Here is a 27671-nt window from a genome sequence, read left to right as displayed (position 1 = left end):
TTTTGTAAACATAGCTAATAATAATATTGTTGTTTATGTAATTATTATTAATTAATATTTTTTATAATTACATATTTAAAATTAAAGATAATTTACTAAAAATATATCCTAAGGATTAATAATAATAATAATAATAATAATAATAATAATAATAATAATAATAATAATAATAATAATAATAATAATAATAATAATAATAATAAATTTGTTTTTTAATAAATATTTCAAACAAATCTGAAATTAAAATAAATATAACTATTAATTAATAATATTATTGTTTTTGTAAACATAATTTATTACATATGCTAACAAAATAATGTTGTTGTTTTTGTAATTATTAATATTTTTTATAATTAAATTTTTAAAATAAAAGATAATTTGCTAAAAAACATATCCTAAGCATTAATAATAGTTCTTTTTTTTAATAAATATTTCAAATAAATCTAAAATTAGTAAAAATATATGCTAAACATTAGTAATCATATTTTTTTCAGTAATAATTTAGTTTTATTTTTAAATATTTCAAATTAAGCTAAAATAACTAATAATAATAAACGATAAATATGTTTTTGAAAAAACATTTAAATAAAATGAAACAAACTAATACTAATTACTAACAACTAACAACAACTAATAATAGTTATTAATAATTCTCTAATCCTATTTTTTTTAAGATTGCAATAAACCTAACACAAATAAAAATAAATATTAATAATCAGATCTAATGTTATTTCTTTTCAATATTTCAGTAAATTCACTCACTATCATTAACTATCCACTAATAACAATATAAAATAAATTAAAACACTTACTTATATGTAGTTACTATTTCACATTGACATTTTACAAGTGAGATTAGTAGGGTTGGAACAAACTTTGGAGAGTAATGGAAGGAAAGGAGGGGATCGAAGAAAAAGGAAGATGGAAGTGAAGAAAATGAGTGTTGCAATAAGTGAAATAAAGGAAAAACCAACACAATGCATGAGAGTGGAAAAGAGAGTTTGACACGTGTTGCGCATGCACACAAAGTGTCAATGACATTTTGTGAAAAACAACAGTGCCGTTTTGCGGCTCAACGGCGTCGCTGTTTTCTCCATAATCTCTAACCACTCCCACAACAGCGTATTACACGGAGTATTGATAATTTTAAGATATAACACTACTCTCTCTCCAATATTAAAAAAAGTTTCAACTATACATATTATTATCCTTCTTTGGAAACAAATAATAAAAGTAACATAGAAACCAAAGCATTTACTTCCGAATTTGACTTTGTTTTCATTCTTTGCATCTAAATATTTACGTAAAGTAGCATACTTTTTTTAATTAAAATCATTAACAAACTGCACATTTACAGCTCCAAGACAAAAAAAAAACAACTAAATAGTAACAAAAGACAAATCAAAAAAAGAAAGAAACTTACAAAAGCTTCTCGAAGCTTGTAAAACGGTAACCAAAGACCACTTCCTCCAATATTAGCATGAAAATTCACCATCTAGATCTTTGGAATCGGGTCATGACCTGATTCGAATTCATCAACAGTGCCAGCGGCTTTTTGTGTTTCAACCATTCACACAATAAAAAAATGAAAAATATGAATCGATAACAGAAATGCGCATTTTGGAGTATAGTGACAGTAGCGGAAGGGTAAAGTTCCATGGTGGATGTGAAATTTATGTCGTGTCGAGGATGATGATAATGTGATGATGATAATGCAATGTTTTGATGATGATGATGTTGCGAAACACGATTTTTTTAGCTCGAAATTAGCGGCCAAGATTTCTTCAAGAAGAAACAATAAGTAAACCGTGGGAGACACTAGTAGTTTATGAAAAAAATTCGTGGGCCGCTATAGACTACCACGATTTATGAAGAATGGGAATCTACTTATAGTAGTCGCCATTTACGTGGGGATGGCTATATAAGTCACGTGATTTAACTATCGATTACTCATTTCCATCCCTTTCCAAATTCCTACCCAAAGTTTCTAGAGAAAATCAAGCGAGTGTCATGCAGGCGAGGCCATGGAGCAAACAAATCGTCTCTATCAACTAGACGATGTTGCCCATATTGCTGACAATAACAATGAGGTTAGTGGAAAATTTTCTACTTGATCTATGAAGTTTTCTGTTAGACTAAAAAATGTAGTGTTATACTGTTATTTGTTGGGTTTTGGACTCCCTTCATATGTGAAAAAAAGAATGCCCAAATATTAGTATCCAAGTCCGTTGTTGCTCTTTCTTGAGAGTTAAGTGCCTGAGGTTGAGTTAGGGTTGTAAGAGAGAGGTCTCATTTGAGAGAGAACACCACACACTAGAGAGAAGAGAAGAGAGAAAGTATTTTCGCATATACACAAAGTTGTCTCAATAGATTGGTCATTGTAAATTCATTAAACATTGGATCCAGCTCAAATTTAGATAGCGTGTTCCAAACACCTGATTTCTAGTTTTCACCATTCAAAGCTTCAATACAAGGTCTGTAGTTGGAGATATTGGCCACATAGCAGTAGCTTTATTTTTGTAGTATTTTCATTTTCTTGATTTTTGTTTTGTAAGTTTTGATGCTTTGGTTGTTGGGCTTATTATATGCACATTTTGTACCGTGATTTGTGATTTTCTTGTATCCTATTTTAATCATATTAAAGTTATTTCCTAATCTTGGTGACTCGTAGTTTTTACTTATCATATTGAGGATATTTTCTACATTAAAAATCTTAATGTGTTCTTATTTTTATTTCCGATTTTTTTTTGTATTTTTTGTTGATATTGGTGTGTTGTTGCTGCTACCATTTATTTGTGAGTGGGTGTTGTTGCTCTTCTAATTCTTGTAAGTAGAGAATTGTGTATTTTTTATTCCTGCCATTTGGCATTAAAGTTCAGTTTTGGACATTTAGTTATTATTTGCTTGAAAGATGAAGGCAAATAATTCTACTAGGATGATAAACTTGAATGGTAATAATTACCATCTATGAAAGAAAAAAATGAATGATTTGTTGTTTGTAAAAAATCTACATTTATCCGTATTTGCTACACAAAAATCAGAGTTTAAAACAGATGAAGAATGGGAGTTTGAACACCAAGTTTGTGGTTTTATTAGGTAATGGGTAGATGATAATGTTTTCAATCACATTGCTAATGAGACTCATGATAGAAATTTGTGAAATCAAATTGAATCCTTATATGCTTCTAAGTCTGGCAATAATAAATTGTACTTATTGAATATGTTGATGAATTTAAGATACAAGGAGGGGTCACAAGTATTAGATCACTTGAATGAATTTCAAGGGGTTCTTGATCAGTTGTTAAGCATGAGAATCAAGTTTGAAAATGAGGTTCAAAGATTGTGATTGCTAAATACTCTACTGCATTTTTGGGAGACATTTCATGTATCTCTTACTAATTTTGCTTCGAATGGTAAAGTGACCATGCAACTTGTTAAAGGTGCCATTTTAAATAAAGAGATGAGAAGGAAGATGTAGAGTTCTTTGTCACAGTTTGGAATGTTAGTCATTGAAAACATGGGAAGGAATTAGAGTAGAGATCAGAAGGATAGAGGTAAAAGCAGGAGTAAATACAAGTCAAGATGCAAGAATGTTGAGTGTCATTATTGTCACAAAATGGGTTATGTCCAAAAATATTACTTTTTTTTGTAAAAAGAAGAACAAAGGTAAGCAAGAAAAGAAGAATGATGATGGTAATGATCATGTATCTGCTATTTCAAATGATCTTCTCATAGTAGCTCCTCAACATACATGTTACACCGAAGAAGAAGTTCTTCACTTCTTATACCTTAGGCAATTTTGGAGTGCTTAAGATGGGTAATGATGGCTTGGCCAAGGTGACTGGTATAGGAGATGTTTGTCTTGAGACTAATATGGGAATAAAATTGCTACTCAAAGATGTTAGACATGCTCAAGATGTTTGCTTGAATTTTATTTCAGTTAAAAGACTTGGTAATGAATGCTTTGTAAACACTTTTGGCTTTGGACAATAGAACGTCACTAAAGGCAACTTGTGGCAGCTCGAGAAAAATGTACTTCAACTTTGTATGTGATGCATGCCACGATTGCAAAAGTAGTGTGAATGCAATTGAAAATAAAAAAGTTTGTAGCTTGTGGCATAGAATACTTGGTCATTGATGAGCGGATAATTTATACGCTTTTTGACATTGTTTTTAGTAGGATCTAGCTACTTTTAGGGATGTTTTCATTTATGCTAAATTCACACTTCTGGACTTTACTATGAGTTTGTGTATTTTCTATGATTTCAGGTAATTTCTGGCTGAAATTGAGGGACCTGAGCAAAACTCTGATAAGGAGGCTGACAAAGGACTGCTGATGCTGTTGGATTTTGACCTCTTTACACTCGAAATAGATTTTCTGGAGCTACAGAACTTCAAATGGTGCACTCTTAATGGCGTTGGAAAGTAGACATCCAGAGCTTTCCAGCAATATATAATAGTCCATACTTTATTCGAGATTTGACGACGTAAACTGGCGCTCAACGCCAGTTCTATGCTGCATTCTGGAGTCAAACGTCAGAAACACGTCACGAACCAGAGTTGAATGTCAAAAACACGTTACAACTTGGCGTTCAACTCCAAGATAAGTATCAGCTCGTGTAAAGATCAAGTTCAACCCAAACATACACCAAGTGGGCCCCGGAAGTGGATTTATGCATCAATTACTTACTTTTGTAAACTCTAGTAGCTAGTTTAGTATAAATAGAACTTTTTACTAGTGTATTAGACATCCTGGATTGTATTTTTGATCCTGTGATCACGTTTTGGGGGCTGGCCATTCGGTCATGCCTGAACCTTCATCACTTATGTATTTTCAACGGTGGAGTTTCTACACACCATAGATTAAGGGTGTGGAGCTTTGCTGTACCTCAAGTTTTAATGCAATTACTACTATTTTCTATTCAATTCCGCTTGTTCTAAGATATTCGTTGCACTTCAACATGATGAATGTGATGATCCGTGACACTCATCATTATTCTCACCTATGAACGCGTGACTGACAACCACTTCCGTTCTACCTTAGACCGGAAGCATATCTCTTGGATTCCTTAATCAGAATCTTCGTGGTATAAGCTAGATTGTTGGCGGCATTCATGAGAATCCGGAAAGTCTAAACCTTGTCTGTGGTATTCCGAGTAGGATTCAGGGATTGAATGACTGTGACGAGTTTCAAACTCGCGATTGTTGGGCGTGATGACAAACGCAAAAGAATCAAGGGATTCTATTCCAACATGATCGAGAACCGACAGATGATTAGCCGTGCCGTGACAGAGCATTTGGACCTTTTTCACTGAGAGGATGGGATGTAGCTTTTGACAATGGTGATGCCCTACATACAGCTTGCCATGGAAAGGAATAAGAAGGATTGAAGGAAGGCAGTAGGAAAACAGAGATCCAACAAGGACAAGCATCTCCAGACACTTATCTGAAATTCCCACCATTGAATTACATGAGTAACTCTATCTTTATTTTCTGCTTATTTATTATTATTATTATTCGAAAACTCCATAACATTTACTATCTGCCTAACTGAGATTTCCAAGATGACTATAGCTTGCTTCATACCAACAATCTCCGTGGGATCGACCCTTACTCACGTAAGGTATTACTTGGACGACCCAGTGCACTTGCTGGTTAGTTGTGCGGAGTTGTGACTAAGTGTGATTCACGTTTGAGAGCGCTACCAAGTTTTTGGCGCCATTGTTGATGATCACAATTTCGTGCACCAAGTTTTTGGCGACGTTGCCGGGGATTGTTCGAGTATGGACAACTGATGATTCGTCTTGTTGCTCAGATTAGGTAATTTTCTTTTTATTTTTCTTTTCAAAAAGTTTTCAAAAATATTTTTCAAAATTTTTTTTCTTTGTTTTCGAAAAAATTTTCAAAATTTTTAAGAATGAATTCTAGTGTTTCATAAAGTATGTTGAAGCTTGGCTGGCTGTAAAGCCATGTCTAACTCAATTGGATTGAGGCTTCAAAACCATCAGCATAGAGGCAAGTTAATTGGAATATCAGTTGTTACATGCCTGATTTATATCTTCTAAAGCTGGCTGGCTATTGAGCGATGCCCAACCCTTGGATTGGAGCTTTAGGCTAATATTAAAAGATTCCTGGAATTCTTATTAAAAAATTTTGGATTTCTTATTTTCTTTTTTTTTATATGTTTTTCGAAAAAAATATAAAAGAAAATACAAAAAAAAACCAAAAATATTTTGTGATTCTTGTATGAGTCTTGGGTCATGTTTTAAGTTTGGTGTCAATTACATGCTTTAAAAATATTTCTTGCATTTTTTGAAAATTCATTCATTCATAGTGTTCTTCATGATCTTCAAGTTGTTCTTGGTAAGTCTTCTTGTTTGATCTTGATGTTTTCTTGTTTTGTGTCTTTTATTGTTTTTCATGTGCATCTTTGCATTCATATTGTCTAAGCATTAAAGATTTCTAAGTTTGGTGTCTTGCATGTTTTCTTTGCATAAAAAATTTTTCAAAAATATGTTCTTGATGTTCATCATGATCTTCAAAGTGTTCTTGGTGTTCATTTTGACATTCATAGTGTTCTTGCATGCATCATTGGTTTTGATCCAAAATTTTCATGTTTTGGGTCATGTTTGTGTTTTTCTCTCTCATCTTTAAAAATTCAAAAATAAAAAATATCTTTTCCTTTTTTCTCTCAACATTTCAAAAATTTGGGTTGACTTAGTGAAAAATTTTTAAAATTAGTTGTTTCTTGTAAGTCAAGTCAAATTTTCAAATTCTAAAAATCTTATCTTATTAAAACTTTTTCAAAAATCAAATCTTTTTCATTTTTTATTTAATTTTTGAAAATTTAACGTTTTAAAATAGTTTTCAAAAATCTTTTTCTTAGTTTTATCTTTATTTTCAAAAATTATGCTAACAATTAATATGATTGATTAAAAAATTTGAAGTTTGTTACTTTCTTGTTAAGAAATGTTCAATCTTTAAATTCTAGAATCATATCTTTTAGTTTCTTGTTAGTTAAGTAATTAATTTTAATTGTAAAAATTAAATCTTTTCTAACCATATCTTTTTAATCATATCTTTTCATTTTATCTTTTATATCATATTTTTTTCAAAATTTTATCTTTTTTCAAAAATTTGATTTTAAAATATCTTTTCTAACTTCTTATCTTCTTATCTTCTTATCTTTTCAAATTTGATTTTCAAATCTTTTTCAACTAACTAATTAATTTTTTGTTTGTTTCTTATCTTTTTCAAAACCACCTAACAACTTTTCTCTCTCTAATTTTTGAAAATTTCTCCCTCTCTCATATTATTCTATTTATTCATTCATTTACTAACACTTCTCTTCATCTCAAATCACTGCCCTTATCCTCACTCTTGTATTTGGATTTTCCTTTCTTTATCCCCTTTCTTCTTCTACTAATAATTAGGAACCTCTTTACTGTGACATAGAGGATTCCTCTTCTTTTTATGTTCTCTTCTCTTTCATATGAGCAGGAACAAGGAAAAAGGCATTCTTGTTGAAGCTGATCTAGAACCTGAAAGGACTCTGAAGAGGAAACTAAGAGAAGCTAAATTACAACAATCCAGAGACAACCTTGCTGAAATTTTTAAACAAGAAAAGGAGATGGCAGCCGAACCCAACAACAATAATGCAAGAAGGATGCTTGGTGATTATACTACACCTACTTCCAAGTTTGATGGAAGAAGCATCTTAATTCCTGCCATTGGAGCAAACAATTTTGAGCTGAAACCTCAACTAGTTGCTCTAATGCTACAGAACTGCAAGTTTTATGAATTTCCATCAGAAGATCCCTACCAGTTTTTAACTGAGTTCTTGCAGATCTGTGAGACTGTTAAGACTAATGGAGTAGATCCTGAAGTCTACAGGCTCATGCTTTTTCCATTTGCTGTAAGAGACAGAGTTAGAGCATGGTTGGACTCTCAACCTAAAGATAGCCTGGACTCCTGGGATAAGCTGGTCACGACCTTCTTGGCTAAGTTCTTTCCTCCTCAAAAGCTGAGCAAGCTTAGAGTGGATGTTCAGAGCTTCAAACAAAAAAATGGTGAATCCCTCTATGAAGCTTGGGAAAGATACAAACAGATGGCCAAAAGATGTCCTTCTGACATGTTTTTAGAATGGACCATGATAGATATATTCTATTATGGTCTATCTGAGTTCTCTAAGATGTCATTGGACCATTCTGCAGGTGGATCCATTTACCTAAAGAAAACGCCTGCAGAAGCTCAAGAACTTATTGACATGGTTGCAAATAACCAGTTCATGTACACTTCTGAGAGGAATTCCGTGAATAATGGGACGCCTCAAAGGAAGAAAGTTCTTGAAATTGATGATCTGAATGCCATTTTGGCTCAGAACAAAATGTTGACTCAGCAAGTCAATATGATTTCTCAAAGTCTGAATGGATGGCAAAATGCATCCAACAGTACTAAAGAGGCATCTTCTGAAGAAGAAGCTTATGATCCTGAGAACCCTGCAATAGCAGAAGTAAATTATATGGGTGAACCTTATGGAAACACCTATAATTCATCATGGAGAAATCATCCAAATTTCTCATGGAAGGATCAACAAAAGCCTCAACAATGCTTTAATAATGGTGGACGAACTAGGCTCAGCAATAGCAAGCCTTTTCCATCATCTTTTCAGCAACAGACAGAGAATCCTGAGCAAAGCACTTCTAATTTATCTAATCTAGTCTCTGATATGTCTAAGGCCACTTTAAGTTTCATGAGTGAAACAAGATCCTCCATTAGAAATTTGGAGGCACAAGTAGGCCAGCTGAGTAAGAAAGTTACTGAAACTCCTCCTAGTACTCTCCCAAGCAATACAGAAGAGAATCCAAAGAGAGAGTGCAAGGCCATTGATATACTCAACATGGCCGAATGCAAGAAGGAGGGAGAGGACGCGAATCCCAATGAGGAAGATCTCATGGGACGTCTCTCAAGCAGGAAGGAGTTCCCTATTGAGGATCCAAAGGAATCTGAGTCTCATATAGAGACCATAGAGATTCCATTAAATCTCCTTCTGCCATTCATGAGCTCTGAAGATTATTCTTCCTCTGAAGAGGATGAAGATGTAACTGAAGAGCAAGTTGCTCAATATCTAGGAGCCATCATGAAGCTGAATACCAAATTGTTTGGTAATGAAACTTGGGAAGGTGAACCTCCCTTGCTCATTGGTGAACTAGATACATGGGTTCAGCAAACTTTACCTCAAAAAGAAACAAGATCCTGGCAAATTCTTAATACCCTGTACCATAGGCACCATGACCTTTGAAAAGGCTCTGTGTGACTTGGGGTCAAGCATAAATCTTATGCCACTCTCTATAATAGAGAAGCTGGAGATCAGTGAGGTACAGCCTGCCTTATTCTCATTACAAATGGCAGACAAGTCAGTAAGACAAGCTTATGGATTGGTAGAGGACGTGTTGGTAAAGGTTGAAGGCCTTTACATCCCTGCTGATTTCATAATCTTAGACACTAGGAAGGAAGAGGATGAATGCATCATCCTTGGAAGACCTTTTCTAGCCACAGCAGGAGCTGTGATAGATGTTAACAGAGGAGAATTAGTCCTTCAATTGAATGGGGACTACTTTGTGTTTAAGGCTCAAGAATCTTCCTCTTTAACAATGGAGAGGAAGCATGAAAAGCTTCTCTCAGTACAGAGTCAAACAAAGCCCCCACAATCAAGCTCTAAGTTTGGTGTTGGGAGGCCACAGCCAAACTCTAAGTTTGGTGTTGAATCCCCACATCCAAACTCTAAGTTTGGTGTTGGGAGTCTACAACATTAACCTGATCACCTGTGTGGTTCCATGAGAGCCCACTGTCAAGCTATTGATTAAAGAAGCGCTTATTGGGAGGCAACCCAATTATTATTTATCTAATTTTATTTTTTTTATTGTTCTTTTATGTTTTATTAGGTTCATGATCATGTGGAGTCACGAAAAAAATACTAAAATTAAAAAGAGAATAAAAAATAGCAGAAGAAAAATCACACCCTGGAGGAAGGACTTACTGGCATTTAAACGCCAATAAGGGGCATCTGGCTGCATGGATCTAGCACTGAATGCCAGAAACATGCAGCAATCTGGCATTTAAATGCCAGGATTGCACACTGAGGAAAGCTGGCGTTCAACGCCAGAAACATGCTGCAGATGGGCGTTGAACGCCCAGAACAATCTTAGAGCTGGCGTTTAATGCCAGAAACAAGCACCAATCTGGCGTTAAATGCCAGGATTGCATGCAGAGGGCATTTTACACGCCTCATTGGTGCAGGAATGAAAATCCTTGACACCTCAGGATCTGTGGACCCCACAGGATCCCCACCTATCTCAACTCACCTTCTCTCTTCTTCACCAATCACCTCAATCTCTCTTCCCCATCACCTCTTCACCACTCACATCCATCCATCTCTTTACCACCCAATCCCACCCATATGGCCGAAACATACACATCTCTCCCTCTCTTCCATATTTTCTTCTCCTTCCATTCTTTCTTCTTTACTCGAGGGCGAGCAATATTCTAAGTTTGGTGTGGTAAAAGCATAGTTTTTTTTGTTTTTCCATAACCATTGATGGCACCTAAGGCCAGAGAAACCTCAAAAAAAAAAAAAAAAGAAAAGAAAGAGAAGAGAAAATGGAAGACAAAAGCTTCCACCTCTGAGTCATGGGAGATGGAGAGATTCATCTCAAGGATCCATAGCTCAGTAATAGAGCATTTGACTGCACATCAAGAGAGCATGAGGAATTCTCTCATCAAAAAATTCCTGAGATACCTTAGGGGATACATGTTCCTCCACATAATTATTGGGAGCAACTAAGGATAGGAGCACCAAAATCACTAGGGATCATGGAACAGAAGCAAGGAAGAGACATAAAGGAGCTCAAAAAGCACCATTGGTCCTTCAAAAGGCGCCACCCTCACTAAGGTGGACTCATTCCTTAACTTCCTTGCTCTTATCTCTCTATTTTTCGGTTTTTTATGTTACATGTTTATCAATGTTTTGTGTCTCTACTTCATGATCATTAGTATGTAGTAACTATGTCTTAAGGCTAGGAATAATTCCATAAATCCTTCACCTCTCTTAAATGAAAAATGTTTCTAATTCAAAAGAACAAGAAGTATATAAATTTCGAAATTATCCTTGAATTTAGTTTGATTATATAGATATGGTGACAATACTTTTTGTTTTCTGAATGAATGCTTGAACAGTGCATATTTTTTATCTTGTTGTTTATGAATGTTAAAATTGTTGGCTCTTGAAAGAATGATGAACAAAGAGAAATGCTATTGATAATCCGAAAAATCATGAAAATTGATTCTTGAAGCAAGAAAAAGCAGTGAAAAAGCAAAAGCTTGCGAAAAAAAAAAAAGGGGCGAAAAAAAATTTTAGAAAGAAAAAGAAAAAAAGCAAGCAGAAAAATCCAATAGCCCTTAAAACCAAAAGGCAAGGGTAAGGATCCAAGGCTTTGAGCATCAATGGATAGGAGGGCTCAAGGAAATAAAATCCAGGCCTAAGCGGCTAAATCAAGCTGTCCCTAACCATGTGCTTATGGCATGTAGGTCCAAGTGAAAAGCTTGAGACTGAGTGGTTAAAGTCGTGATTCAAAGCAAAAAGAGTGTGCTTAAGAACTCTAGACACCTCTAACTGGGGACTTTAGCAAAGCTGAGTCACAATCTGAAAAGGTTCACCCAGCTATGTGTCTGTGGCATTTATGTATCTGGTGGTAATACTGGAAAACAAAGTGCTTAGGGCCATGGCCAAGACTCATAAAAGTAGCTGTGTTCAAGAATCAACATACTTAACTAGGAGAATCAATAACACTATCTGAAATTCTAAGTTCCTATAGATGCCAATCATTCTAAACTTCAAAGGAGAAAGTGAGATGCCAAAACTGTTCAGAAGTAAAAAGCTACAAGTCCCGCTCATCTAATTAGAATTAATATTCATTGATATTTTAGGATTATAGTATATTCTCTTCTTTTTATCCTAATTTATTTTCAGTTGCTTGGGGACAAGCAACAATTTAAGTTTGGTGTTGTGATGAGCGGATAATTTATACGCTTTTTGGCATTGTTTTTAGGTAGTTGTTAGTAGGATCTAGCTACTTTTAGGGATATTTTCATTAGTTTTTATGCTAAATTCACATTTCTAAACTTTACTACGAGTTTGTGTATTTTTCTGTGATTTCAGGTAATTTCTGGCTGAAATTGAGGGACCTGAGCAAAACTCTGATAAGGAGGCTGACAAAGGACTGCTGATGCTGTTGGATTCTGACCTCCCTGCACTCAAGAACTCTAAATGGCGCACTCTCAACGGTGTTGGAAAGTAGACATCCAGAGCTTTCCAGCAATATATAATAGTCCATACTTTATTCGAGATTTCACGATGTAAACTGGCACTCAACGCCAGTTCTATGCTGCATTCTGGAGTCAAACGCCAGAAACACGTCACGAACCAGAGTTGAACGCCAAAAACACGTTACAACTTGGCGTTCAACTCCAAGATAAGCCTCAGCTCGTGTAAAGATCAAGCTCAGCCCAAACATATACCAAGTGGGCCCCGAATGTGGATTTATGCATCAATTACTTACTTCTGTAAACCCTAGTAGCTAGTTTAGTATAAATAGAACTTTTTACTAGTGTATTAGACATCCTGGATTGTATTTTTGATCCTGTGATCACGTTTAGGGGGCTGGCCATTCGGCCATGCCTTTTCAACGGTGGAGTTTCTACACACCATAGATTAAGGGTGTGGAGCTCTGCTGTACCTCAAGTTTCAATGCAATTACTACTATTTTCTATTCAATTCCGCTTGTTCTTATTCTAAGATATTCGTTGCACTTCAACATGATGAATGTGGTGATCCGTGACACTCATCATCATTCTCACCTACGAACGCATGACTGACAACCACTTCCGTTCTACCTTAGACCGGGCGCATATCTCTTGGATTCCTTAATCAGAATCTTCGTAGTATAAGCTACATTGATGGCGGCATTCATGAGAATCCGGAAAGTCTAAACCTTGTCTGTGGTATTCCGAGTAGGATTCAGGGATTGAATGATTGTGACGAGCTTCAAACTCGCGATTGTTGGGCGTGATGACAAACGCGAAAGAATCAAGGAATTCTATTCCAACATGATCGAGAACCGACAGATGATTAGCCGTGCCGTGACAGAGCATTTGGACCTTTTTCACTGAGAGGATGGGATGTAGCTATTGACAACGGTGATGCCCTACATACAGCTTTCCATGGAAAGGAATAAGAAGGATTGAAGGAAGGCAGTAGAAAAATAGAGATCCAACAGGGACAAGTATCTCCAGACACTTATCTGAAATTCCCACCATTGAATTACATGAGTAACTCTATCTTTATTTTCTGCTTATTTATTATTATTATTCGAAAACTCCATAACTTTTACTATCCGCCTAACTGAGATTTCCAAGATGACTATAGCTTGCTTCATACCAACAATCTCCGTGGGATCGACCCTTACTCACGTAAGGTATTACTTGGACGACCCAGTGCACTTGCTGATTAGTTATGCAGAGTTGTGACTAAGTGTGATTCACGTTTGAGAGCGCTACCAATTTTTGGCGCCATTGTTGATGATCACAATTTCGTGCACCAGTCATATTAGTGAAAAATGACATAACTGTTTGCGTCGAAAGGATATTCTTTCTAGTTTGAAGAATGCACAGTTGGAGAAATATTCTCATTGCACGGCTGGCAAACAAAGAAGATTATCCTTCAAGAAGCATCAATCTTCAAGAAAATCAGAGCTCTTGAAATTGGTGCACTATGATATTTGTGATCCTTTGAAAGTACAGACTTTTAGTGGAGCTATTTACTTTATTACTTTTATTGATGATCATTTAAGAAAGTTACTCATAATATCTCGACTCCCTCTTATTACATTCTATGGCCTTCATCAAAGCTTGGAGAAATTGGTAGTCGGCCCCCATCTATGTCTTACCCTCTTGTCCCCGGCGAACAAATAGCTCTACCAACCTACCATATGTGGATTTCACTAACGAAGTGGTCGGAAGATTCCTTCTGCATTCAAAACATAGCTTACACACTCAAAAATGTTTATGGTCGTATGTTTAAACCTTCTCCCACTGTCTTGATGTTGCGTCCACTTATCATATTTAATTCTGTTTGTCCAATCACATATAGTTGGGTCCTCCGTCTTTAGAAGGCAAAACCAGTAGTCAAATTCAAGCTTTGTCTTTGTATACACAGCATTCACAAGCAACCTCTTTGCAAGTTTACCCTTGAAACTCAAAGCAAAGTTTGTTGCAACATGACGAATATAGAATGCACGATATACACTCGACAGGAGCCAACCACTATTAGGAGGTCTCCAAAGCAGTCTTGATCCCATTGTGCCTATCAGAGATAAAAAAGACCACGATTTTGCATTCTCTCCCTCAACAAGTGCAAAAACTACTAGGATGATGTTTGAGTTTCTATCCTATGCAATTCCCATAGCAGTGAGTCCCATCAATATTGACAAGTGTCTTACAATGCCCGAAAGCCTTGACACATGGAGAGAATATCCAGAAAAGACGGTGGAAGTATACTGTAAAATCATCACTAATCTCCAACTCTGATTGGATACATTTTTAACACTGTATTGCTACCGGCTATGTCTAATAGCACACCATGAACCCATCATGGCAGCCCACTATAGAACTCCTCTTAATCTTTGTAGATCTGTGCTACAGCCTTCTGCTTTGCCAAACAAGCATTATTATAACTAGTTCTGAAATCATAATTTGCTTCTGTTGCATCCTGCAAGACCTTTATTGTAAAAGTAGCATTGGCCCTAACCAGCAAAAAGATGAAAACACAAATCATGTGGTAATCAAGCTACTTGTGATCACTAAATATCTCTGTTACCAAACATAAGTGAGGTCTATTAGATCTTTTGACCTCCCAAGTTCCCTTTCTCTACTGAAATATTATCCGAATCAACCAATTACAACCTTTTCCAATTTTTTTCACTTCCCATGGTACTTGAGGTGATATGACTCTAACATTTACTGCAAGAAATCACAGAATAGAAACTGATTTTAGTGACCAACAATTTGCATGGGGTCACAGTAGAAAAGTGCATAGTTATTTTTGGTATATAGTAAATGATTTTAAGTTTCACATAAAAGATTGGGGTGTTGGTAAAAAAAACTTTTTACGCTCAAATTTGTGTTAAGGGAGATGATGATGGCAATGAGAAGAGCTATTATTATGGAATAATTAAAGAAAGGCATATACTACTATGTAGAAAGCAATTTATTTTTACACATGTAGATAGGACACATACCACAATATAAGGAATTTTAGTGGTTTAGGGTTGGATAATAAAGTCATTTTGCAGTAAACAATTGATGAGAAGGTGGGATCTACATTAGAAGACAGAAACTGTGTTGTGGGACCACTTGTTATTGAATTTGAGTGTAATAAAAAATTTTAAAAGTAAGCCTAATTATTATTAGGTTGATTAGTTAGATGAAAAATAATTTAAAGTTAAAAGGAGAAAAAATATATTGAACCTAGGCCCATATTAGCTCCCATGTTGGACCTGTTTCATGGAGTACCGTAGAGGCCATTGGGTAGAAGCCTTTCTCGCTCAACTGTTGGACCTGTTTCATGGAGTAATTAGAGGCCATTAGTTGGAACCCTTTGTAGCTTTACGTTTATGATGACAATAACGATGATGGGAGAGATAAACTCGATGTGGTAGGTATTGTATAATCACCATGGTCATCCAAAGATACTTATATGTTTTTTTTTTTCTTACAATCAAAATTATTTATTCTAAAAATTTTAACAAATATAAAGATATATAAATAATTACATCTTTAACAAATTTTAATAAAAGAAAAAACTAATAATAAACAAAAAGATAAAGACACAATAAACAAAAACAAAAAAAATTAAATTGAAAATACAAAGTAGAAAACAAAAATGACATATTATAATTGAATAAAAAAATTATTCTATTTTTTATCCAAATTTTGTATGCAACAAGAAAATGACTCATTCAACCTAACTTGTAAACACTATAATTTGAAAATCCAATAGAAGGGAATCACTCAACCTTCTACTCAATTTTTCGATATAACAAGATAGGAGCTAACTCAACCTCACTTGTTTATACCATATTTTCATTGCGAAACTAAAAGTGTTTTAATATTTTTCTAATTTTTTTATGACGACTACAATAGTTTAATACATATTTATAATCTCTTATTAGATAAAAAAAATTCTAAATTTACTAATATAAAAGTCAATTTAATAACTAAATAAACAAAATCAAAATATATAAAATTAAATTGAACATTTTAATACTTAAAAATATAAACTACATTGAATACCTAATTTATTTTTCTTCCTTTTTTTTGTCAAGATTTTTCTTCCTCTTTCTCACATGCTTTATTTTTTATTTTTTTATTTTTTTGGAATAGAATCACCAAATCAAATCAATTAACAAAGGTCTCTCACACCAATTTTTTTACAAAGCTCATATCCAAAAAGATTCACATAGACTACCATAAAACAAAATTAATCAAGCCCAACAAGAATGAAAAAAGGTCCCACCACCAAAAAGTCCATTCTTTTCGCATAACCTTTGAAATTAAACACTAATTGCAAAACGGTGTAGACCGCCTTTGTTCTCTCTCAGGAGAATCTTCCTTTTAGGAGTGTCTTCGTTCATTTCTCTTTTATATGACATTTCTGCTTCCTTTACTCTTGTATTTCTTGTCATGGCACAAGCAGAGGATATGTCTATCGAGGGAGACGTGGTCCGTCTCAGCCCAGCATATGATGAGAGCTTTATTGAAGGAAATTTGAACATGGTAGGCAAGATTATCTCTGACAAGGAAGTCAGCTTCAACACGTGCAAAGCAGCACTGCTGGGAATCTGGAGAAATCCGGAGGGAGTGGCCATCACAGAGGTGGGCAGAAATAAGGTTATGATTAGCTTTAAAGATGCCAGCAAGGGTGTTCAGATACGGAAAGGTGGACCTTGGAGCATCAGAGAGAATCTTGTGAACCTGCAGATATAGAATGGCAGACAGTCAGTATGTGATGTTGACTACAAAACCATGGAATTATGGGTACAAATTCATGGGCTTCCGCTTCAGTACATAACAACCAAATCATCAGAAATCATTGGTAAAAGATTAGGAGTTGTGATGGAAACAGAAAATCCTAGATGGAATAACATCCTTCAGAGAACCTTCTTGAGAGTTAAGGTAACTTTGAATGTCACTAAACCTTTACCTACTGGTTTTTGGCTAGCTAGAGAAAACGCTCTTGATTTGTGGATTGATTTGAAGTATGAAAGGATTCAGGATATCTATTGCCTAAACTGTAGAATTCTTGGTCATAATAAAAAGGACTGTAAGAACCCAATGGCAATAGCATGTTGGGACCCTTTGAAACCAAGGTATGCTCCGAGGTTGGGGATTAACAGAGCTAAGGCTATTCCATCCAGGGGGTGTAGAGCAGAGAGAAGATGAGAAAAACATGGTGTTGTCGAAGAATAAACAAGCGGGTGGTGGAGAGTGCGGAGAATGGGAGCTTCCCAAGGAGAGATGGGCAGATGCAAGGTGTTCGAGTGACAGGGTAGGGGAAGCGTTTCAAAGAACTTTTGAATGCGTCCAGGAGCAACAAAATTTTAGTCATAGAGAGCCAGGGATCAAGGGTGCAAATCGATGATGATTCAGTAAGTATATCACCCAGGCGTGATTTGTATGAAGACAAACATTCAGGATCGGGTGAGAGGCTAGCAGACATTTTAAACAGGACTAGAAAAGGGAAGGATAAGCTTTAAGCGTCAGGAGGGGATAATTGGGATGGTGGGCAAAGGGATTAGGGCAATCAGATCCGTGCACAAGTGTACGAAAACAATAAGGCCCTACCTTTTAATATGAGAACAACAAAGAATGAGGTTGGTCTAGCTGGCCTAACGGTAACTCAAGAAGAGACAGCAAGCATGCTGGTAGAGGAAGGTAGCAAAGATAATATCAGGTGCTTATCAATTAGAGAAGAGTTGAACGAGCACTTTGGCAAGAAGGGGTTCAAGCAGAATCATCAACTCAATGATGGAATGCTGCAATTAAAAGAGAGGGGGACAGATTGTATGAGTCATGTTGCTGATCAGTTGTAGAGCTACAGAGAAAAACCAAAAACGAAAAGAATTATCAATGCAGGTGCCAGAACTGTGTTTCAGAGGGTAGGAACCAGGAAAAAGTATTTTGTTGAGCTACCAGAGGATCAGCAAGAAATGGAAGAGGATTGCATTGCAAAGGCTCAGTAGATGAATGATGTCAAATGGGCCTTGGAGCTGGCTTACAACTTGGGAATGCATCTGAACCTCAAAAGAAAAAGAGGATTATGCATCAATGCAGATTATGAGGCGGAGATGAAGAATTCCAAGGAAATTTGTGTGCAACAAGCAAGTAAGAAGTACAAATCTGAGACTAGACAGACATGCCGAGGAGTGTCAAATGGGCCTTGGAGCTGGCTTACAACTTGGGAATGCATCTGAACCTCAAAAAAAAGAGATTATGCATCAATGCAGATTATGAGGCGGAGATGAAGAATTCCAAGGAAATTTGTGTGCAACAAGCAAGTAAGAAGTACAAATCTGAGACTAGAACAGACATGGCCGAGGAGGCGAGCCTTGACATGTCCCATCATCAGCCATGATTGTTGTCAGCTGGAACTTCACTTTTCTGGACTTTACTATGAGTTTGTGTGTTTTTGAGTCAGGTATTTTCTGGCTGAAATTGAGGGATCTGAGCCAAAATCTGATCCAGACTCAAAAGGACTGCAGATGCTGTTGGATTCTGACCTCCCTGCACTCGAAGTGGATTTTTCTGGAGCTACAGAAGCCCAATTGCGCGCTCTCAACGGCGTTAGAAAGTAGACATCCTGGGCTTTCCAGCAATATATGACAGTCCATACTTTGCCCAAGATTTGATGGCCCAACCGGCGTTCAAAGTCACCTACAGAAATTCCAGCGTTAAACGCCGGAACTGGCACCTAAATGGGAGTTAAACGCCCAAACTGGCATAAAAGCTGGCGTTTAACTCCAAGAAGAGTCTCTACACGAAATGCTTCATTGCTCAGCCCAAGCACACACAAGTGGGCCCGGAAGTGGATTTTTATGTCATTTACTCATCTTTGTACACCTTAGGCTACTAGTTTTCTATAAGTAGGACTTTTACTATTGTAAGATAGAGAGGGTCTTTTGATCATGTTTTGATGATTGAACTCACTTTGGGAGGCTGGCCATTCGGCCATGCCTAGACCTTGTTCTTATGTATTTTCAACGGTGGAGTTTCTACAACCATAGATTAGGTGTGGAGCTCTGCTGTACCTCGAGTATTAATGCAATTACTATTGTTCTTCTATTCAATTTCGCTTGTTCTTTGTCCAAGATATCACTTGTTCTTCATCTGATTAGGTGATGATTGACACTCATCATCATTCTCACCTATGAACAAGGTGACTGACAACCATTCTTGTTCTACAAGCATCTGAGCTTAGTGAATATCTCTTGGATTCTTTAACCGGAATCTTCGTGGTATAGGCAAGAACTGATGGCGGCATTCAAGAGAATCCGGAAGGTCTAACCTTGTCTGTGGTATTCTGAGTAGGATTCAATGATGAATGACTGTGACGTGCTTCAAACTTGTAACCTGCTGGGCGTTAGTGACAGACGCAAAAGAGGGATTCTATTCCGGCAGGGAGGAACCGAACCGGTGATTGGCCGTACTGTGACAGAGTGCGTGAGCATTAGCTTTCACTGCGAGGATGGGAGGTAGCCACTGACAACGGTGAAACCCTACATGAGCTTGCCATGGAAAGGAGTAAGAAGGATTGGATGAAGGCAGTAGGAAAGCAGAGAGACGGAAGGGAAGGCATCTTCATACACTTGTCTGAAGCTCTTACACAATGAATACAATATCTCTATCTTTATCTTTTATGTATTTTCGTTTATCACCATATCCATTTGAGTCTGCCTGACTGAGATTTCAAGATGACCATAGCTTGCTTCTACCACCAATCTCCGTGGATTTATGCCATGGTATTCAGCACCAAGTATTACTGGACGACCCAGTGCACTTGCTGGTTTAGTTGTGCGAAGTTGTGTTTATGCCATGGATTGAGCACCAAGTCTTTGGAGCCATTACTAGGGATTGTTTATGTTTTGAAAAGTATTGATCACAATTTCGTGCACCAAGTTTTTGGCGCCGTTGCCGGGGATTGTTCTTGTGTATGGACAACTGACGGTTCATCTTGTTGCTTAGATTAGGCATTTATTTTTTTCGAAATTCTTGAAGATGAATTCTAGAGTTTCATGATGATTTGCTGAAATCTGGCTGGCTGTAAAGCCATGTCTAATTTCATTGGACCGAGGTTTCAACTTATCATCACAAGAGCTTGTTGATCTTGCTTTTGGAGCAGTGATCTGCTAAGGCTTGGCTGGCCTTTGGCCATGTCTAGTGTTTTGGACCGAAGCTTTCTTTGAAAGCTTGGCTGGCTGTGAAGCCATGTCTAATTCCTGGACCGGAGTCTTAGACTAGCATTGCACTGATTCCTGGAATTCTCATTAAGAATTTTGATGTTTTCACTTAATTTTCGAAAAACACAAAAAAAAAAATAGAAAATCATAAAAACCAAAAATATTTCTTGCTTGAGTCTAGTGTCTCATCTTAAGTTTGGTGTCAATTGCATGCATTCATTCATGTGTCTTAAGGATCTTCAAGTAATTCTTGATGATTTCTTACTCTGATCTTTGAATTCTTTTGACTTGAGTGTTTATGTGTCTCATGTAGTGTCAGTAGTTTACAAACTGCTAAGTTTGGTGTCTTGCATGCATTGTTATTTGATTCTTGTTGCATTTTGATTATAAAAAAAAATCCAAAAAATATTTTCAAATTGTGTCTTTTCAAGTCAATAATACAGAGAATTGAAGATTCAGAACATACTGCAGAGGAATTATACAGAAAAAGCTGGGCATTCGAAAATGCCCAGTGAAGAAGGCAGACTGGCGTTTAAACGCCAGCCAGGGTACCTGGTTGGGCGTTTAACGCCCAAAAAGGGTGCATTTTGGGCGTTAAACGCCAGAATGGATACCATTCTGGGCGTTTAACGCCAGGATGGTGCTAGGGGGAAGATTTTGTTTTTCAAATCAAATTTTTTTTCAAGTTTTCAAAGTTTTTCAAAATCAAATCTTTTTCAAATCAAATCTTTTCAATCAAATGTTTTCAAAATTAATTTCTTTCCTTTTTTTAAAGATACTTACTAACAATTAATGATTTGATTGAACATTTTTTGCCTTTTCTGTTGAGGAAGGTTTTATGTTTGAATCATATCTTTTCTTGTTAGGCAAGTCATTAATTTTTCAAATCAAATCTTTTTAAAAGTGTTTTCAAATCATATCTTTTAAAATTGTTTTCAAATCAAATCTTTTTAAAACCAAAACTTTTCAATCATATCCTCTTAACCACATCTTTTTCAAAATAGTTTTAAATCAAGTCTTTTTGATTTCTAATTTAAAATCTTTTTCAAAAATCACTTGATTTCCTTTCCACTTTTATTTTCGAAAATCAATTAATGTTTTTTCAAAAATGTTTTCAAAATATTTTAATTAATTTTCGAAAATCTTCTTCCCTCCTTCTCACATCCTTCTATTTATGGAGTACCACTCCTTCTCAATGCACAATTCGAACCTTATCTAAGTAAAGTTCGAATTCTTCTTCTCCTTCTTCTTTCTATTTCTCTTTTCCTCTGACACCTCAAGGAATCTCTATACTGTGACATAGAGGATTCCACATTTTCTCGTTCTCTTCTCTTTCATATGAGCAGGAGCAGAGACAAAGGCATTCTTGTTGAAGCTGACCCTGAACCCGAAAGGACCTTGAAGAGAAAGCTAAGAGAAGCCAAAGCACAACTCTCTTAGAGGACCTGACCGAATTCTTCAAAGAAGAAGAAGACATGGCAGCCGAAAACAACAATAATGCAAACAATGCAAGGAAGGTGCTGGGTGACTTTACTGCACCTACTCCTGATTTATATGGGAGAAGCATCTCTATCCCTGCCATTGGAGCAAACAACTTTGAGCTTAAGCCTCAATTAGTTTCTCTAATGCAACAGAATTGCAAGTTCCATGGACTTCCAATGGAAGATTCTCATCAGTTCTTAGCTGAATTCTTGCAAATCTGTGACACAGTCAAGACTAATGGGGTTGACCCTGAGGTCTATAGACTGATGCTATTCCCTTTTGCTGTAAGAGACAGAGCTAGAATATGGTTGGACTCTCAACCTAAAGAAAGCCTGGACTCTTGGGAAAAGCTAGTCAATGCCTTCTTGGCAAAGTTCTTTCCACCCCAAAGATGGAGTAAGCTTAGAGTGGAAGTCCAAACCTTCAGACAGAAGGATGGAGAATCCCTCTATGAAGCTTGGGAAAGATACAAACAATTAATCAGAAAATGTCCTTCTGACATGCTTTCTGAATGGAGCATCATAGGTATTTTCTATGATGGTCTCTCTGAACTGTCCAAGATGTCTTTGGATAGCTCTGCTGGAGGATCTCTTCATCTGAAGAAGACGCCTACAGAGGCTCAAGAGCTCATTGAGATGGTTGCAAATAACCAATTCATGTACACTTCTGAAAGGAATCCTGTGAACAATGGGACTAGTCAGAAGAAAGGAGTTCTTGAGATTGACACTCTGAACGCCATTTTGGCTCAGAATAAAATATTGACTCAACAAGTCAATTTGATTTCTCAAAGTCTGTCTGGAATGCAAAATGCACCAAGCAGTACTAAGGAGGCTTCATCTGAGGAAGAAGCTTATGATCCTGAGAACCCTTCAATGGAAGAGGTGAATTACCTAGGAGAACCCTATGGCAATACCTATAATTCTTCATGGAGAAATCACCCAAATCTCTCATGGAAGAATCAAGAGAGACCTCAACAAGGTTTCAATAATAATGGTGGAAGAAACAGGTTTAACAATGGCAAACCTTTTCCATCATCTTCTCAGCAACAGACAGAGAATCCTAAGCAGAACCCCTCTGACTTAGCAACCATGGTCTCTGATCTAATTAAAACCACTCAAAGTTTCATGACTGAAACAAGGTCCTCCATTAGGAATTTGGAAGGACAAGTGGGACAGCTGAGCAAGAAAGTTACTGAACTCCCTCCTAGTACTCTCCCAAGCAACACAGAAGAAAATCCAAAAGGAGAGTGCAAAGCCATAACCATGGCCGAATATGGAGAGGAAAGAGAGGAGGTGGACGCCACTGAGGAAGACCTCAATGGGCGTGCACCAACCTCCTCTGAGTTCCCCAATAAGGAACCATGGGAATCTGAGGCTCAAAATGAGACCATAGAGATTCCATTGGACTTACTTCCGCCTTTCATGAGCTCTGATGAGTATTCGTCCTCTGAAGAGGATGAGTATGTCACTGAAGAGCAAATTGCTAAATACCTTGGAGCAATCATGAAGCTAAATGACAAGTTATTTGGAAATGAGACTTGGGAGGATGAACCTCCTTTGCTCACCAAAGAACTGGATAACTTGTCTAGGCAGAAATTACCTCACAAGAGACAAGATCCTGGGAAGTTTTCCATACCTTGTACCATAGGCACCATGACCTTCAAGAAGGCTCTGTGTGACTTAGGGTCAAGTGTGAACCTCATGCCTCTCTCAGTAATGGAGAAGCTAAGGATCTTTAAGGTACAAGCTGCAAAAATCTCACTAGAGATGGCAGACAACTCAAGAAAACAAGCTTATGGACTTGTAGAGAATGTTTTGGTTAAGATTGAAGACCATTACATCCCTACTGATTTCATAGTCCTAGAGACTGGGAAGTGCATGGATGAAACCATCATCCTTGGCAGACCCTTCCTAGCCACAGCAAAGGCTGTGATTGATGTTGATGGAGGTGAACTAATCATTCAAGTGAATGGAGAATCCCTTGTGTTTAAGGCTCAAGGATATCCCTCTGTCACCATAGAGATGAAGCATGAAGAGCTTCTCTCAAATCAGAGTCAAGAAGAGCCCCCACAGTCAAACTCTAAGTTTGGTGTTGGGAGACCACAACCAAACTCTAAGTTTGGTGTTGAACCCCCACATTCAAACTCTAAGTTTGGTGTTGGGAGGTTCCAACATTGCTCTGAGAATCTGTGAGGCTCCATGAGAGCCCTCTGTCAAGCTACTGACATTAAAGAAGCGCTTGTTGGGAGGCAACCCAATGATTATAATTTATATAGTTTCTTTTGTTATTTTATGTTTTTTGTAGGTTGATGATCATAAGAAGTCACAAAATCCATTGAAAAAGCAAAAACAAAATGAAAAACAGGAAGAAAAACAGCACACCCTGGAGGAAGATGTTGCTGGCGTTCAAACGCCAGTAAACCTAGCAGTTGGGCGTTTAACGCCCAGTCTGGCACCATTCTGGGCGTTTAACGCCAGAAAGGGGCACCAGACTGGCGTTAAACGCCAGAAAAGGGCAAGAACCTGGCGTTAAACGCCAGGAATGGGCACCAGCCCGGCGTTTAACGCCAGAAATGGCTCAAAACGTGGATTTTGATGCCAATTGGTGCAGGGATGACTTTTCCTTGACACCTCAGGATCTGTGGACCCCACAGGACCCCCACCAACCCCACAACCACTCACCCTCTTCTCCCCCCATTCACCAATCACCTCATTACCTCTTCCCCAAAAACCCTTCACCTATCAAATCCCAGTATCATCATCACTCCTTCATTTTCACACACCCTAAACACTACTTCTTCCCCTAATGGCCGAAACACAAAGCCATTCTCTCCTTCCTCATTTCTTCTTCTTCTACTCTCTTCTTTCTTCTTTTGCTCGAGGACGAGCAAACCTCTTAAGTTTGGTGTGGTAAAAGCATTGCTTTTTGTTTTTTCATAACCATTTATGGCATCCAAAGCCGGTTCAACTGAGAAGGCATGACCTCAAGCCCATCACTAAGAAAAGGAGGGAGCAAATTAACACCTCCCTAGGAGAGTTGAGTTCCAATGTGGGACAACTAAGGGTGGAGCATCAAGAACACTCCATCATCATTAGAGAAGATCAAAGAATCATGAGAGAGGAGCAACAAAGACAAGGAAGAGACATTGAGGAGCTCAAGAACTCCATAAGACCTTCAAGAGGAAGAACAAGCCGCCATCACTAAGGTGGACCCGTTCTTTAATCTCCTTGTTCTTTGTTTTTCTGTTTTTCGAAATTTTCATGCTTATGTTTGTCTATGTTTGTGTCTTATGATCATTAGTGTCTTAGTGTCTATGCCTTAAAGTTATGAATATGAATCCATCACCTTTCTTAAATGAAAACTGTTTTTATTACAAAAGAACAAGAAGTACAGGATTTTAAATTCATCTTTAAAACTAGCTTAATTAGTTTGATGTGGTGACAATACTTTTTGTTTTCTGAATGTATGCTTGAACAGTGCATATGTCTTTTGAATTTGTGGTTCATGAATGTTAAAATTGTTGGCTCTTGAAAGAATGATGAAAAAGGAGACATGTTACTGAGGATCTGAAAAATCATTAAAATGATTCTTGAAGCAAGAAAAAGTAGTGAATACAAAAAAAAAAAAAAAAACGAAAAAAAAAGAGAAAAAGAAAAAGAAAGAAAAAGAAAGAAATAAAGTTGTGATCCAAGGCAAAAAGAGTGTGCTTAAGAACCCTGGACACCTCTAATTGGGGACTCTAGCAAAGCTGAGTCACAATCTGAAAAGGTTCACCCAATTATGTGTCTGTGGCATATATGTATCCGGTGGTAATACTGAAAGACAGAGTGCTTTGGGCCACGGCCAAGACTCATAAAGTAGCTGTGTTCAAGAATCATCATACTTAACTAGGAGAATCAATAACACTATCTGGATTCTGAGTTCCTAAAGAAGCCAATCATTCTGAATTTCAAAGGATAAAGTGAGATGCCAAAACTGTTCGGAGGCAAAAAGCTACTAGTCCCGCTCATCTAATTTGGAGCTTAGTTTCATTGATAATTTGGAGTCTATAGTATATTCTCTTCTTTTTATCTTATTTGATTTTCAGTTGCTTGGGGACAAGCAACAATTTAAGTTTGGTGTTGTGATGAGCGGAAAATTTATACGCTTTTTGGCATTGTTTTTAGTATGTTTTTGGTAGTTTTAGTTGAGTTCTTAGTATATTTTTATTAGTTTTTAGTTAAAATTCACTTTTCTGGACTTTACTATGAGTTTATGTGTTTTTCTGTGATTTCAGGTATTTTCTGGCTGAAATTGAGGGATCTGAGCCAAAATCTGATCCAGAGACTCAAAAGGACTGCAGATGCTGTTGGATTCTGACCTCCCTGCACTCGAAGTGGATTTTCTGGAGCTACAGAAGCCCAATTGGCGCGCTCTCAACGGCGTTAGAAAGTAGACATCCTGGGCTTTCCAGCAATATATGATAGTCCATACTTTGCCCAAGATTTGATGGCCCAAACCGGCGTTCAAAGTCACCTACAGAAATTCCAGCGTTAAACGCCGGAACTGGCACCTAAATGGGAGTTAAACGCCCAAACTGGCATAAAAGCTGGCGTTTAACTCCAAGAAGAGTCTCTACACGAAAATGCTTCATTGCTCAGCCCAAGCACACACCAAGTGGGCCCGGAAGTGGATTTTTATGTCATTTACTCATCTTTGTACACCTTAGGCTACTAGTTTTCTATAAGTAGGACCTTTTACTATTGTAAGATAGAGAGGGTCTTTTGATCATGTTTTGATGATTGAACTCACTTTGGGAGGCTGGCCATTCGGCCATGCCTAGACCTTGTTCTTATGTATTTTCAACGGTGGAGTTTCTACACACCATAGATTAAGGTGTGGAGCTCTGCTGTACCTCGAGTATTAATGCAATTACTATTGTTCTTCTATTCAATTTCGCTTGTTCTTTGTCCAAGATATCACTTGTTCTTCAATCTGATGAAGGTGATGATTGACACTCATCATCATTCTCACCTATGAACAAGGTGACTGACAACCATTCTTGTTCTACAAGCATCTGAGGCTTAGTGAATATCTCTTGGATTCTTTAACCGGAATCTTCGTGGTATAGGCAAGAACTGATGGCGGCATTCAAGAGAATCCGGAAGGTCTAACCTTGTCTGTGGTATTCTGAGTAGGATTCAATGATTGAATGACTGTGACGTGCTTCAAACTTGTAACCTGCTGGGCGTTAGTGACAGACGCAAAAGAGGGATTCTATTCCGGCAGGGGAGGGAACCGAACCGGTGATTGGCCGTACTGTGACAGAGTGCGTGAGCATTAGCTTTCACTGCGAGGATGGGAGGTAGCCACTGACAACGGTGAAACCCTACATGAGCTTGCCATGGAAAGGAGTAAGAAGGATTGGATGAAGGCAGTAGGAAAGCAGAGAGACGGAAGGGAAGGCATCTTCATACACTTGTCTGAAGCTCTTACACCAATGATATACATAAGTATCTCTATCTTTATCTTTTATGTATTTTCGTTTATCACCATATCCATTTGAGTCTGCCTGACTGAGATTTACAAGATGACCATAGCTTGCTTCATACCACCAATCTCCGTGGGATCGACCCTTAC

The 27671-nt window shown here is 37.1% G+C and overlaps 2 non-coding genes across 2 annotated transcripts; both read right to left on the bottom strand.

Moving 5' to 3' along the window:
* Positions 1-8029: 8029 nt before the first annotated feature.
* Positions 8030-8133, bottom strand: LOC130949835 (small nucleolar RNA R71). The gene has a single exon (XR_009073471.1). It is a non-coding gene; the product is annotated as a small nucleolar RNA R71 (small nucleolar RNA).
* A 14317-nt stretch (positions 8134-22450) lies between these two features.
* LOC130955630 (small nucleolar RNA R71) lies at positions 22451-22558 on the bottom strand. Its single transcript, XR_009076827.1, has one exon. It is a non-coding gene; the product is annotated as a small nucleolar RNA R71 (small nucleolar RNA).
* Between the last annotated feature and the right edge of the window lie 5113 nt (positions 22559-27671).

This window comes from Arachis stenosperma, chromosome 1, assembly GCF_014773155.1.
Source record: "Arachis stenosperma cultivar V10309 chromosome 1, arast.V10309.gnm1.PFL2, whole genome shotgun sequence".
In the NCBI taxonomy this organism is placed as follows: Eukaryota; Viridiplantae; Streptophyta; class Magnoliopsida; order Fabales; family Fabaceae; genus Arachis; species Arachis stenosperma.
Note: the sequence above shows the minus strand (reverse complement) of the source record. Positions and strands in the feature narration are given on the sequence as shown.